This window comes from Gekko japonicus, unplaced genomic scaffold (assembly GCF_001447785.1).
Source record: "Gekko japonicus isolate JY-2015 unplaced genomic scaffold, Gekko_japonicus_V1.1 scaffold2321, whole genome shotgun sequence".
Lineage (NCBI taxonomy): Eukaryota > Metazoa > Chordata > Lepidosauria > Squamata > Gekkonidae > Gekko > Gekko japonicus.
In genome coordinates, this window is record NW_015174340.1 from 94,855 (window position 1) to 106,888 (window position 12,034).

General features: G+C 51.4%; 1 long non-coding RNA gene across 2 annotated transcripts in view; it reads left to right on the forward strand.

Annotated features, from left to right (window-relative positions):
- Positions 1 to 1,165: 1,165 nt before the first annotated feature.
- Positions 1,166 to 12,034, forward strand: part of LOC107121373 — a 14,811-nt gene continuing 3,942 nt past the window's right edge. The window contains exons 1-6 of one of the 2 annotated variants that reach the window (XR_001482858.1): positions 1,166 to 1,429; positions 1,612 to 1,614; positions 4,779 to 4,803; positions 5,830 to 5,883; positions 8,817 to 8,891; positions 10,030 to 10,148. This is a non-coding gene — a long non-coding RNA (uncharacterized LOC107121373). The other variant, XR_001482859.1, reaches the window with a different exon arrangement.

The following is a 12,034-nucleotide window of genomic DNA, read 5'->3' on the forward strand; positions in this document are numbered from 1 at the left end:
AGCCCTGCTCCCAGCAGCCCTCAGTTGGGCCAGGAGGAGCAAGAAGCAGCCAGGTAAGTTGCAGAGCCCCCCCCTTCAGGTACAAGCTCTCCCTCCTCTGCAAGGACAGATCTGCAGGTTCCCCCCCCTCCCCAATAGCTAGCAATCCAAAACAGTCCAGTGGCCCCTGAGCCTGGGTGTTGCCTTCTGACACACTTCTGGTGATGTCAGGGGGTGTGGTATATGCAAATAAGTTATGCAAATAAGCTATGCTAATGAGCTCCTGCACCTCTTTTTCTACAAAATGACCCCTGAGCAAGGGAAACATTTATGGACCGCATGGTTTTGATGCAGGAAAGTGTTATTGTTGTTATTCCGCCCTCCCCACAGAGCCCTTCCCTTGGAGTCTCAGAACGGCTCACAATCTCCTTTCCCTTCTCCTCCCCACCATAGACACCCCTACGAGGTAGGTGGGGCTGAGAGAGCTCTTTGGAGAACTGCTCCTGAGAGAGAGCAGTTCTGAGAGGACTTGTAAGTGACCCAAGGTCATCCAGCAGCTGCAAGGAGAAGCGTGGGGAACCGAACCCAAGTCCCCCCAGATTAGAGTCCGAGCACTTAAACCACTACACCAAACTGGCACGACACCAAACAGGCTCAGAAGTTCTTACCAGGGCTCTTTTTGTAGAAAAAGCCCAGCAGGAACTCATTAGCATAATAGGCCACACCCAACAGCAGAAACGTATTAGCCTATTAGGCCACAGCCCTGACAGCACAGCTCATTAGCACATTAGGACGCACCCCCATGTTACCAGGAGTGTGCTCATCCAGCCACGCCCACCTTTTGCTTCTTTTTCTGTTGACCTTGTTTGTGGTCCAAACCCAGGGCCTTTTTTTTGGAGCAGGAACTCCTTTGCATGTCAGGCCACACACCCCTAAGGTAGCCAATCCTAACGAGTTTCTGCTGTTGGGTGTGGCCTGTTATGCTAATGAGTTCCTGCTGGGCGTGGCCAACTCGGGAGCCAGCCCTGCCCAAAAATGGCCCTGAAAACAACTCAAAGAGAATAGGAAAGGAGTATGAATCCTTTCTGGCGTCAGAGTACAAATTTGGCCCAGGGGGCGGGGGAGGGAGAAGCGGCAACTCATTGGCCAATATGCTGCGGGGGGGGGGGGGGGGGGGGCCCGGGGACACCCGGCTGCTGTCCTCAGGGCGCGGCCGGAGCCCGAGCCAGAGCGGAGGAGAGGGTCGAGCGCCGGTTCCCTTTCTCTCCCCCCCTTCCCAGAGAATGGAGCCTTCCCGCTCCCTCCTTCACCGGCTGAAAAGTCTCTTGTCGCGACGTTCCAAAGCAGAACGGAGGGGGGCTGGACGTTCCACCCGGGAGGCGGAGGACGAGGGGGCTGCGGGGGGCGCCGCCGCCGCCGCCGGTCCCCTCGAAGTCCGGGTGATCTACGCGTAAGCAGGACGCGGGCGGGGGGGCAAAGTGGGGCGCTTCTAATTTTTTTAAAGGGCCCGCGAGCACGTCTGGAGGCGCAGTCGCGTGTCGTTTGCCCCGTCGGCAGCTGGCTCGGTTGGAATCATTTGGGTGGGGTTTGATGGCTTGTTGGTGCATCTTTGCCTCTTTCTTCTCGTTGCAGCGGGTAAGTTTCCGAGGGCTCCTTCGCCTTTTAGACCATTCGAGGGCAGAGTCGTGCGTTGGCCTTTCCCCTCCCGTTGTTCAACGAAACCCAGGTTGGAACAGAAATCCCCCCCCCCCTGCGTTGCATGCCGCTTTCGCCTCCTTTGACCATCGGGTTCTATGGTGCCCTCGAACTTGCGTCTCGCTTTTGCACTCTTTGATCATCGGGTTTTATGGTACCCTCTACCAGCTCCGGTGGCTCAAGTGGTTAAGATGCTGAACTGCAGGCTGTGGAAGGTCAGTAGTTCACCAGTTCGAGACCCGAGTTGCCACATGACGGCTCCCGTCTCTAGTTCCAGCTCCTGCCAACCTAGCAGTTCGAAAGCAAGAAATTGCAAGTAGATAAATAGGGACCACTTCGGTGGGAAGGTAACAGCGTTCTGTGCGCCCTGGTGTTTAGTCATGCCGGCCACATGACCACGGAAACGTCTTCGGACAGCGCTGGCTCTTCGGCTTGGAAACGGAGATGAGCACCGCAACCCTAGAGTCGGACTCGACTGGCTTTCGAGCAAGGGAGACCTTTACCTACCAGTGTTCCCTCTAAGCTGAGTTAGTGTGAGCCAGCTCACAGTTTTTTAGCCTCTGGCTCACACAGTTTTTGGTCTTCGCTCAGGAAGGATGCAGTAGCCAAATCGCTCGCTCACAACTTTAATGCCGGTAGCTCACAAAGTAGGATTTTTTTGCCCGCAAGACCCCACGGCTTAGAGGGAGCATTGCCCTCTACCCTGCGTGCCGCTTTCGCTTTCTTTGACCACCGAGTTTTATGGTACCCTCCACGCCGCATGCCGCGTTCGCTTCCTTTGATCATCGGATTTTATGGTACCCTCTACCCTGCATGCCGCTCTCGCTTCCTTTGACCATTGGGTTTAACGGTACCCTCCACACCACACGCCACTTTTGCTTTCTTGGAGCATTGGATTTTATGGTACCTTCTGCAGTCAATACAGAAGAGCTTACAGTAGCCCCTGTAAGAAGAGCCCTGTAAGCTCTTGGAGGATTGGCTACATTAGGGGTGTGTTGCCTAATACGCAAAGGAGTTCCTGCTACAAAAAGAGCCCTGGATAACAGATAGAGAGGGGCAGGTTTCTATGGTTTCACCTCCACCTGGAGAAGAGGGAATTCTCCTTGAATGACTTCAGAAGGTATTGACTGGTGACGAAGAAGTCAGAGGTCATTTCGGGGGGGGGGGAACGGGGGGGAAACGGGGTCCCCCGGGGGGGGGGCCGGGGGGGGGGGGCACGTCGACGAAGCCCTGCCCCCCATTTCCGGCCCTCATTCATCCAGGAGGAGGCAGGAGAAGAGGGAGGGTAAGTTGCTTCCTCCCCGCCTCTCCCCACCCCTGCCTGCCTGGGGCCAGGGAGGGCCTTGGCGGGGCTTCCTCGCACTCCCGCTGGCCTTGCAGGTCCACCGCCGGGCCCCTGATGTCAGGGGGTGTGGCATATGCTAATGAGTTATGCTAATGAGTTCCCCTAGCTCTTTTTCTACGAAATGACCCCTGGAAAAAGTGATCTCTTCGGGCCTTGGCCGTATCCAGCCTAGGGTTGCCAGGTCTGGGCTGGAAAATTCCTGGAGACTTTGGGGGTGGATCCGGGAGAGGGCGGGGTTTGGGTAGGGGAGGGGCCTCAGCAGGGTGCAATGCCCTTCAAAGCAGCCATTTTCTCCAGGGGAGCTGGAGTGGAGTGGTGAAGTGTGCGGACTCTAATCTGGGAGAACCAGGTTAGATTCCCCACTCCTCCACTTGCAGCTGCTGGATGACCTTGAGCAAGCCGTAGTTCCGAAAAGAGCTGTTCTTGAAAAAGGGCAGTTTCTGTCAAGAGCTCTCTCAGCCCCGCCTCCCTCACAGGCAATGTTCCCTCTCAGCTGTGGAGTCTTGTGAGCAAAAATTCTACCTTGAGAGCGACTGGCATTAGAGTTGTGAGTGAGCGATTGGGCTGCTGCACAAGCTAGTTTGCTCTGGAGCCCTCCTTCCTGAGCTGAGACAAAAACCTGTTGAGCCGGAGGCTAAAAAACTGTGAGCTGGCTCACACTCACTCAGCTTAGAGGGAACACTGCTCACAGGGTGTCCGTTGTGGGGAGGGGAAGGGAAAGGAGTTTGTAAGCCGCTCTGAGACTCCTTCGGGTAGTGAAGGGTGGGGTATAATTCCAATCTCCTCCTCCTCCTCTTCTTCTCTCTGTCAGCTGGAGATTAGTCATAAAAGTGAGAGATCTCCAGGCCCCACCTGGAGGCTGGCAACCCTAATCCAGCCTGACCCCCTTAAATGATGCCTCTGGCCTATGCCTATAGAATCCCTCTTTATACCGGACTTCCGTGTCTTTGTGCTTGCATACCAAGCATTTTGGGAGTTTGCCAGCCTCTGTGTGTGTGTGGACTGGCCCTTTGGTTTTTGCGATGGGTGCAGCCAGAACCGTTAAGGGATCTACAAAAACCTTCGCCTGGCCCAAAAGGCACGGTTCTCCCGGTTCTTAATAGGCTGCGATCCTGCGTGCCCTGCCCCACGCCCTTGGGGTTGTGCAGGGACGGGAGCCCTCCTCGGACTAGGTGGTCCAGCGCAGTCCGTGACTCCCGTATGTAGTCTGTTTCAGTAACATCTGTGCTTCACTGAGTGGTAGCCAGGGGTCATTTCGCAGAAAAAGAGGTGCAGGAGCTCATTAGCATAACTCATTAGCATAACTCATTTGCTTAGGCCACACCCCCTGACGTCACTGGAAGTGTGTCAGAAGGCAACACCCACCGCTCAGGCTCCACTGGACTGTTTTGGATTGCTAGCTATTGGGGGCGGAGGGAATGTGCAGATCTGTCCTCGCGGAGGAGGGAGAGCTTGTACCTGAATAAAAGTTGGTTTTAAAGGTGCCACTGGACTGGGGCCGGGAGGGGAGGCCCTGCAACTTACCTGGCTGCTTCTTGCTCTGACTGAAGGCTGCTGGGAGCAGGGGTGGGGTTTGTTGCATGTGCCCGCCCCCTGGGCTCTTTACTGCCGGAGCTCCGCTCCTGTGCGCTCCTGCAGGAAATGACCCCTGGTGGTAGCAGTCCTTGAACATAGTTATTTCACGGGATATTTTGTGGTTGTTTCACTGAGTGCGGTATCTCCGTGGTCCTGCTGTATTTATTGTCATTTCTCTTTGCAGCCGTCGCTGAACCTACGGCCTGTGCGTAAGTCAATTGCACTGCCTGATGCTCCACTGAAGCCGTCCCCGTCAGTAGCGACTTAACATTGCGATCAGTTCCAGAAAACTGATGCAGCGGTTGGTCTGGGGCCAGGTTGATACTCGCTGACGCACCCAGTCATGTGCCTAGCAACGACTGTCTCGTAACTTCGGTCTGCCAGACACAAGCCTGCTGTGGGAAGGGGGGGGGGGGGGGGATGGAATTCGGGAGGCCCCGGTCGACCGTGGGAGTCCGTGGAGCTTGGAAAGTCTTGTGCTGTTTGAGGAGGGTCTGGGTCCCCGGCAGCGTCCCCTCTAAGCTGAGTTCATGTGAGCTAGCTCCCAGTTTTTTAGCCTCCAGCTCACGCATTTTTGTCTTCGCTCAGGAAAGAGGGCTCCGGACAGGCCCGTAGACAGGACTTTTAAAGTCGGGGGGCATTTGAATTAAAAGTAATTTAATTAAGTTTCCATGGGGAATAGAGAGGTGCCGTCTGGCTCCATGCAGCACCGTAGCCGGCCCTTTGCGCCAGACGGCTATGCAGGAATAACCTCCTTCCCCACGCCTGGCGCCGTTTGGAGGCCCTGGGCTGGATGGGAGGTCGGGGGCCTTGCCAGTAAGTCAGGGGGCCTAGCCCCGATATGCCCCACTGTAGCTACGAGCCTGGCTCCGGAGCAAACTAATTTACTCAGCAGCAAAATTGCTCGCTCACGACTTTAAGGCCAGGAGCTCACAAAGTAGACATTTTTTTGCTCGCAAGACTCCACAGCTTAGGGAGAGCGTTGGTTGGGGTGGTTCGTAGTTACCAGAGCTGGAGGAGCTCAGATGTCCAACCAGGCCCATAGCTAGCTACAGCGGGTCATATCGGGACCCCGCCCCCTTAATTAAAAGCCCCGCCCCACAAATAGCCATAGTAAAAGCCCCCTTTCAGAATCCGGGTTCCCAAGCCAGGTCTAAAAGGGCCTTGATTTCTTTGGGAGCTACACATCTTCACCCAACTTGAACTTAACTTCACTCACCCTCTCTTCCACCTAGGCTAGGTACCTCGAGACGGAACTCGAGAAAGAATTTCCGGGCAAGCTGGAAATAGTGAGTATATCCCGGGGCTACTGGCTCAGGCCTGCTTGTGTTTGTACACTTGTGTGATCTCTGAACGGGAGTGGGACTCTGGTCTGGCCCTTTCAGGGAAGGAATCCGATATGCGTGCAGCCTGTTCCTTAATACAGAACGAAAGATGTGCTTTTTGCCTGGCTCTCAGACTGAGTCCCACCGCAGAAATGCCTTAAATTGGCTGTGACGGATGTCTGGTCCGCTTAGCAGAAATGGCTACTAGGTCCTGTAAGCCACCAGCGTTCTTCTGGGGAAACCCGGAAAAGTTCCTTGGTTAACCCCACTGCTGCGTCCTCTGAAACGCAAGTGTGTTCTGAAGCGGCCTCTTGGTTTTTGCAGGGTGATAGTGAGACTCAGCAACACAACAAACCTTTATTGGCATAACAACAGCAGCCCTCGTGTTAAGTCGCTCACTTAACAAAGTAGTCGGAGAGTGATTCAGCAAGAACACAACTTTATTCTTCAACTCGAACACAACTCCAACTCGAATCAACATCAGAATAGCCAGAACAGAATGATACGATACGATACGGCTTTTACATTGTAGAAGCCTTGCTTTTAAACATTCCCGGCTAATATAGCCACGCCCACTGTACACTTAACAACCAATAAGGTTGAAGACATAAGGACCAATCACGGTCGTTCCCGCTCCGGGAACTTGCTTCTGAGTGATTGGTTGTAACTTCCTGGACCAGAGATACGATTGGGTAACTTTGGATCCTAGTCCAGGGCGAAGCTTAACATAACATTCCTATGAGATGTTTCCATAAGATGTTTACATGTATTCCAAATACATCACAATTCCATAAGCAGTTTACATGCATTCCAATACAACACACTTCGGCACAAAAACGGCAAACAAGCAAAACAGTTAATTCACTATCCCTTCTGCCGAAAAGGAACTTCTCCTCCTATACACTCTGTAAAGGAAGTTTGCCACCCGCTTCGATGGTATCGGCCCTGTCTAGGGTTGCCAAATCTTCTTCCCCCCGCGGTGGGGAGTCTAGGGTTGCCAAATCTTCTTCCCCCCGCGGTGGGGAGTCTAGGGTTGCCAAATCTTCTTCCCCCCGACCAGATGGTTTTCCCCTCCGACGAGCTCAGCCACGCCCCCAACGTCCGATTTGGCAACCCTAGCCCTGTCTGAGGCTAGAATGTTCATTAACTTACTTTCCTCAGATTTGCCCTCCAGGGATCGCAGTCTACGGACGAGGTGATAAGCACGTAAATCCTGGTAAAATCTGTTAGATCGCCGCTAACAAGGAGTCAGAGAGTGATTTCAGCAAAGTGAATCAGCTTTATTGAAGTAACAAACAAGCGTTTGAAAGCATTCATAACCAGAACAGATTCACATTGGGAGCCAGGCTCCTTTTAAACGTTCCCGGGCGAACGTAGCCACGCCTATTTGCAATAATCAACCAATGAGGTTGTTTGGATAAGGACCAATGAGAGTCTTTCCCTCGCAGGGAACGGGTACAGTTCTGACTAGTCGCTGCTACAGAGCGGCCGATAGGAAGTTCGTTCGGAGGAGCCGTGGCTTGGCTTGAGGCTTTACATGGGAGGTTAATGAGGCGATTCGCGTAAGCCTTTCAATACATTACAAAATCTACAGGTCAGAAGTACATGGTCCGTTCCTTCCATCTCTTTTAGCCCACAGGGACATAACCTATCCAAGAATGGTATTTCTTAAAATCTCCCATATAACACAGCGGAGGGGAGCACGTTAAAACGGGCCAGCGTGAATACCCTTCTAATATAGGGATCGATCAGACAAGAAAAATACTCTGGAAGCGGGCCGTTAAGAGAAATCCCCCAATGAATGGGGGAGCAATGTCCAGTAGCAAGTTTTCTTGCATTTTTACATCGATCAGTCTCTATGTAATCATGCCAAAAGCATACTTCTCCGGAAGAAAGGTCAAATCGTCCATGCTGGGCCCCATCAGTGTAATTTTCCCTTCAACACGTGTCAACCAATCTGATAGCTGAGATTCAGATAGCATATAAGCGATGAGACTGTTTGGCTCGCTTCGATAGAGGAGGCGCAGCCGAAATTTAAAAGTTGTGAGCCACGCTTTAGTGACTAAGCGTCTCTGGTTTGTCTCAAGGCATATTGCCGCATTTTGTAGAAAAAGAGGTTCTAGGGCTGCCAAGTGGGGGCGGGGGGTGGGGAAACGCCCGCTTTGGAGGCCCAATTTCCGCCGCGGCGGAATCGGGCCCCGGGGGGAACTCCGCCCCCCAAAGCCACGTCGCTGACGTTGGGGGCGTGTCCCAGATCGTCCGGGGGAAAGCCATATGGTTTCCCCCCGACGATCTGGGCCACGCCCCCAACGTCAGTGATGTCGCACGTCACTTCCGTGCGCTTACGGAGCCAGCTCCCGGACCCGGCGCAGCCTCCCCCGCCGGTGAGTTTGCCAGACTTGGCAACCCTATCATTAGCATAACTCATTCGCATAACTTATTTGCATATGCCACACACCCCTGACATCACCGGACGTGAGTCAGAAGGCAACGCCCACCGCTCAGGCTCCACTGGACTATTTTGGATTGCTAGCTATTGGTGTGTGGGGGGGGGGGGACGTGCAGATCTGTCCTCGCAGAGGAGGGAGAGCTTGTACCTGAATAAAATTTGTCTTAAAGGTGCCACTGGACTGTTTTGGACTCAAGGGCCGGGGGGGGGGCTCTGCAATTTACCTGGCTGCTTCTTGCTCTGACTGAGGGCTGCTGGGAGCAGGGGGTGGGGCTTGTTGCATGTGCCCGCCCACTGAGCTCTTTTACTGCCGGAGCTCCGCTCCTGTGCGCTCCTGCAGGAAATGACCCCTGTTCAGAAACACTTGGAGGGAGGCGTTCTGAAAGCGTGCAGTAAGTGAGAATTCAAACATGCAATGCTTTGTCCTCCCCCCCCTCTTTCGACCTAGAGACTTGACAGGGCTCCCGGGTTCACAGGATGGTTCGAAGTGTTTGTCGGAGGGAAGCTGGTGCATTCCAAGGAGGTAAGAAACTATACGGCACGGAGGCCAAGAGTTCTATGAACATAGATTCGGGGTGGTAGTGGGGGGAATATCCCTGTGAGAACACAAAATTCACTGCCCTGTGTGCCATACAGGAGACCCAGTTTGGTGTAGTGGATAGGAGCGCAGACTCTAATCTGGGAGAACCGGGTTTGATTCCCCACTCCTCCAACATGCAGCTGCTGGCGTGACCTTGGGCCAGTCACAAGTTCTCTCGGAGCTGTTCTCTCAAGGGCAGTCCTCGAGAGAGAGCTCTCTCAGCCCCACCTCCCTCCCAGGCAGTGTTCCCTCTAAGATGAGTTAGTGTGATCTAGCTCACAGTTTTTTAGCCTCCAGCTCACACATTTTTGTCTTCGCTCAGGGAGGAGGGCTCCAGAACAAGCTAGTTTATGCAGCAGCCAAATCTCTCACTCGCAACTTTAATGGCAGCAGCTCACAAAGTAGAGTTTTTTGCTCACAAGACTCCACAGCTTAGAGGGAACATTGCTCACAGGGTGTCTGTTGTGGGGAGGGGAAGGGAAAGAAGATCGTAAGCCGCTCTGAGACTCCTTTGGGTAGTGAAGGGGTGGGGTATAAATCTAATCTCTTCTTCTTTTTCTGGTCTCTGCAAAGTGATGCATGAGGTACCTTGCAAATTAGTACATGGGCTGAAGTTTAGGGTATTTCTTGTCTCCCAAGAATTCTAATTCATATGTACAGAGCCTGTCATGGAGGCGATGGGGACTGACAGGTACCATTGTAAATGGTACAAACCGCAAATGGAGCTTCAGCTTCTAGGAACTTTCATCTCCTCCCCACAGATTAGGCTAAGTATCACAACAAGGCATTTTTGCCCTTGGAATCTGAACAGGACTAACAGTGAGCAGAAACAGGAGGGAGGGCTCAAAAGACTGAGAGATCTTCACTTTGGGAAACTGGATTCTGTAATGGCTCCTTTTGGACAGGGCTGGAGAAGTAAGTAGGTTAACGATCCTCTGTCTGTGAGCCACTGTTTCAGGGATATTCTTTTCTGCCCCCGTCCCCCGGGCAAATGAGGATGGGCCACCCGTATCTTAAAAGAAGAGTATTAGAAAAGGCCCTTTTAAAAAAAAAAACCAAACCCTCGCCTTCTTTCTGGAAGAACGGAGATGGCTTCGTGAGAAACCCCGAGAAGCTGCAGAAGGTCATCATGGCGGTACGAGAAGCCTTGGCGTAAAGATGGCTGGGAGAAGGCACCCGACAGACCACTAGACAGCAGAGGTAAAAAACGGGCGACAACGACTGTTCCTCATTCTAAAATATCTCTTGCCGAGACCCCTGGAGGCGTTGTCCCAGATCTTCTGCCCCAAAGCCTTTGAGTTAGGCTTTCTCAAGAAGTCCGTAGATTCTCCCATCCTTCCCGGTGCGCTCTAGATCTGCCTGGTGGTGGATCTGCTTAATATATTGCCTCACGGCGCCTGAAGTGTCTGGGACATCTAACCAGTCTGGTCCCTACAGGGTCTAGAACAGGGGTGTCAAACATGCGGCCCGGGGGCCGGATCAGGGCCCCCCCCCCCCGGAGGGCTTCTCTCAGGCCCGCAGTGGAACTGGCTGTCTTCTGCTTCTTCTTCCCGTTCTGCTGCTGCTCCATCATCGTAGGTTACAGATACACACCTGAACAGCAGACTCAACAGCATACTGAACAGCATCATCGTAGCTTACAGATACACACCTGAACAGCATGCTCAGGATTGTGACAGGACAGACATTTTGATGCAATAATTCAGAGCAAGAGGTGTCAGTTATCAGACAAAGAAACAAAAGATTGCAAGAGTGCTGATGTTTTAAGCATGTTTTTATTTTAAGTAAAAAAACAACAACCCTTTTTGTGTTTGTGTCATTTATAAAGTTTATGTTTCCGATCAGGGCTTTTTTTGTAGAAAAAGTCCAGCAGGAACTCATTAGCATAATAGGCCACACCCAACAGCAGGAACCCATTAGCATATTGGGCCACACCCCTGACAGCACCGCTCATTAGCACATTAGGACGCACCCCCATGTTACCAGAAGTGTGGTCATCCAGCCACACCCACCTTTTGCTTCTTATTCTGTTTACCTTGTTTGTGGTCAAAACCCAGGGCTTTTTTGTAGCAGGAACTCCTTTGCATGTTAGGCCACACACCCCTAATGTAGCCAATCCTAATGAGTTTCTGCTGTTGGGTGTGGCCTATTATGCTAATGAGTTCCTGCTGGGCGTGGCCAACTCGGAAGCCAGCCGGAACTCCGTTCCTGTGTGTTCCTGCCCAAAAATAGCCCTGTTTCCGATACCTGGTATTACATTTTATGACACACATGGCCCTGCCCAACAAGGTCTCCACCCCTCCAAACAAATGAGTTCGACACCCCTGCTCTAGAAGGTGATCAGTCTTTTTCGTATACAATTTTATTTATTTTCTATAACACAGAGAACCCTAACATACACAAAACACACATAAAAACATAAAACTGGGGGTACATTATAGATAAAGCTTATTGTTGTTGCCAGTTATATATCATTTTAAGCTTACAACCTTAAAGATAAAACCAATTTTTAAACTGTTTTGCAAACTATTTATACAGAAATCAATAATTTTATAGTCTTTGCCTTCTTATATGCTTACATGTTAACCTTGTCTTGTCACGAATATAGTTCTTGTACCATTTATAAAATCTTGCCCAAATATTTTCAAAAGTCTTTTCTGAATACTCTTTCAAAAGTAAAGTAAGTTTGTCCATTTCTGCTGCTTCAAGTATTTTGTTAATAATCTCTTCTTTGCTTGGCATTTCTTGACTCCTCCAATATTTAGCATACAGTATTCTGGCAGAGGTAGATACATACAATATAAGATAAGAATCTTCTCTTTTTCAATTGTCTGGTAAAATATTCAAAAGTAATATTTCTGGGGTAAAAGGTATATGACATTTCAATATATTCTGCAATATTTCATGGATCCCCACCCAATATTTCTTAGCTTTTTCACATAGCCACCACATATGATAAAAGGATCCCATTTTGTTCTCACATTTCCAACATTTATCTGAACATTTTGAATAAAATTTCGGTAATTTCTCAGGTGTTATATACCATCTATAAAACAACTTGTAAATATTTTCCTTATATACATTTG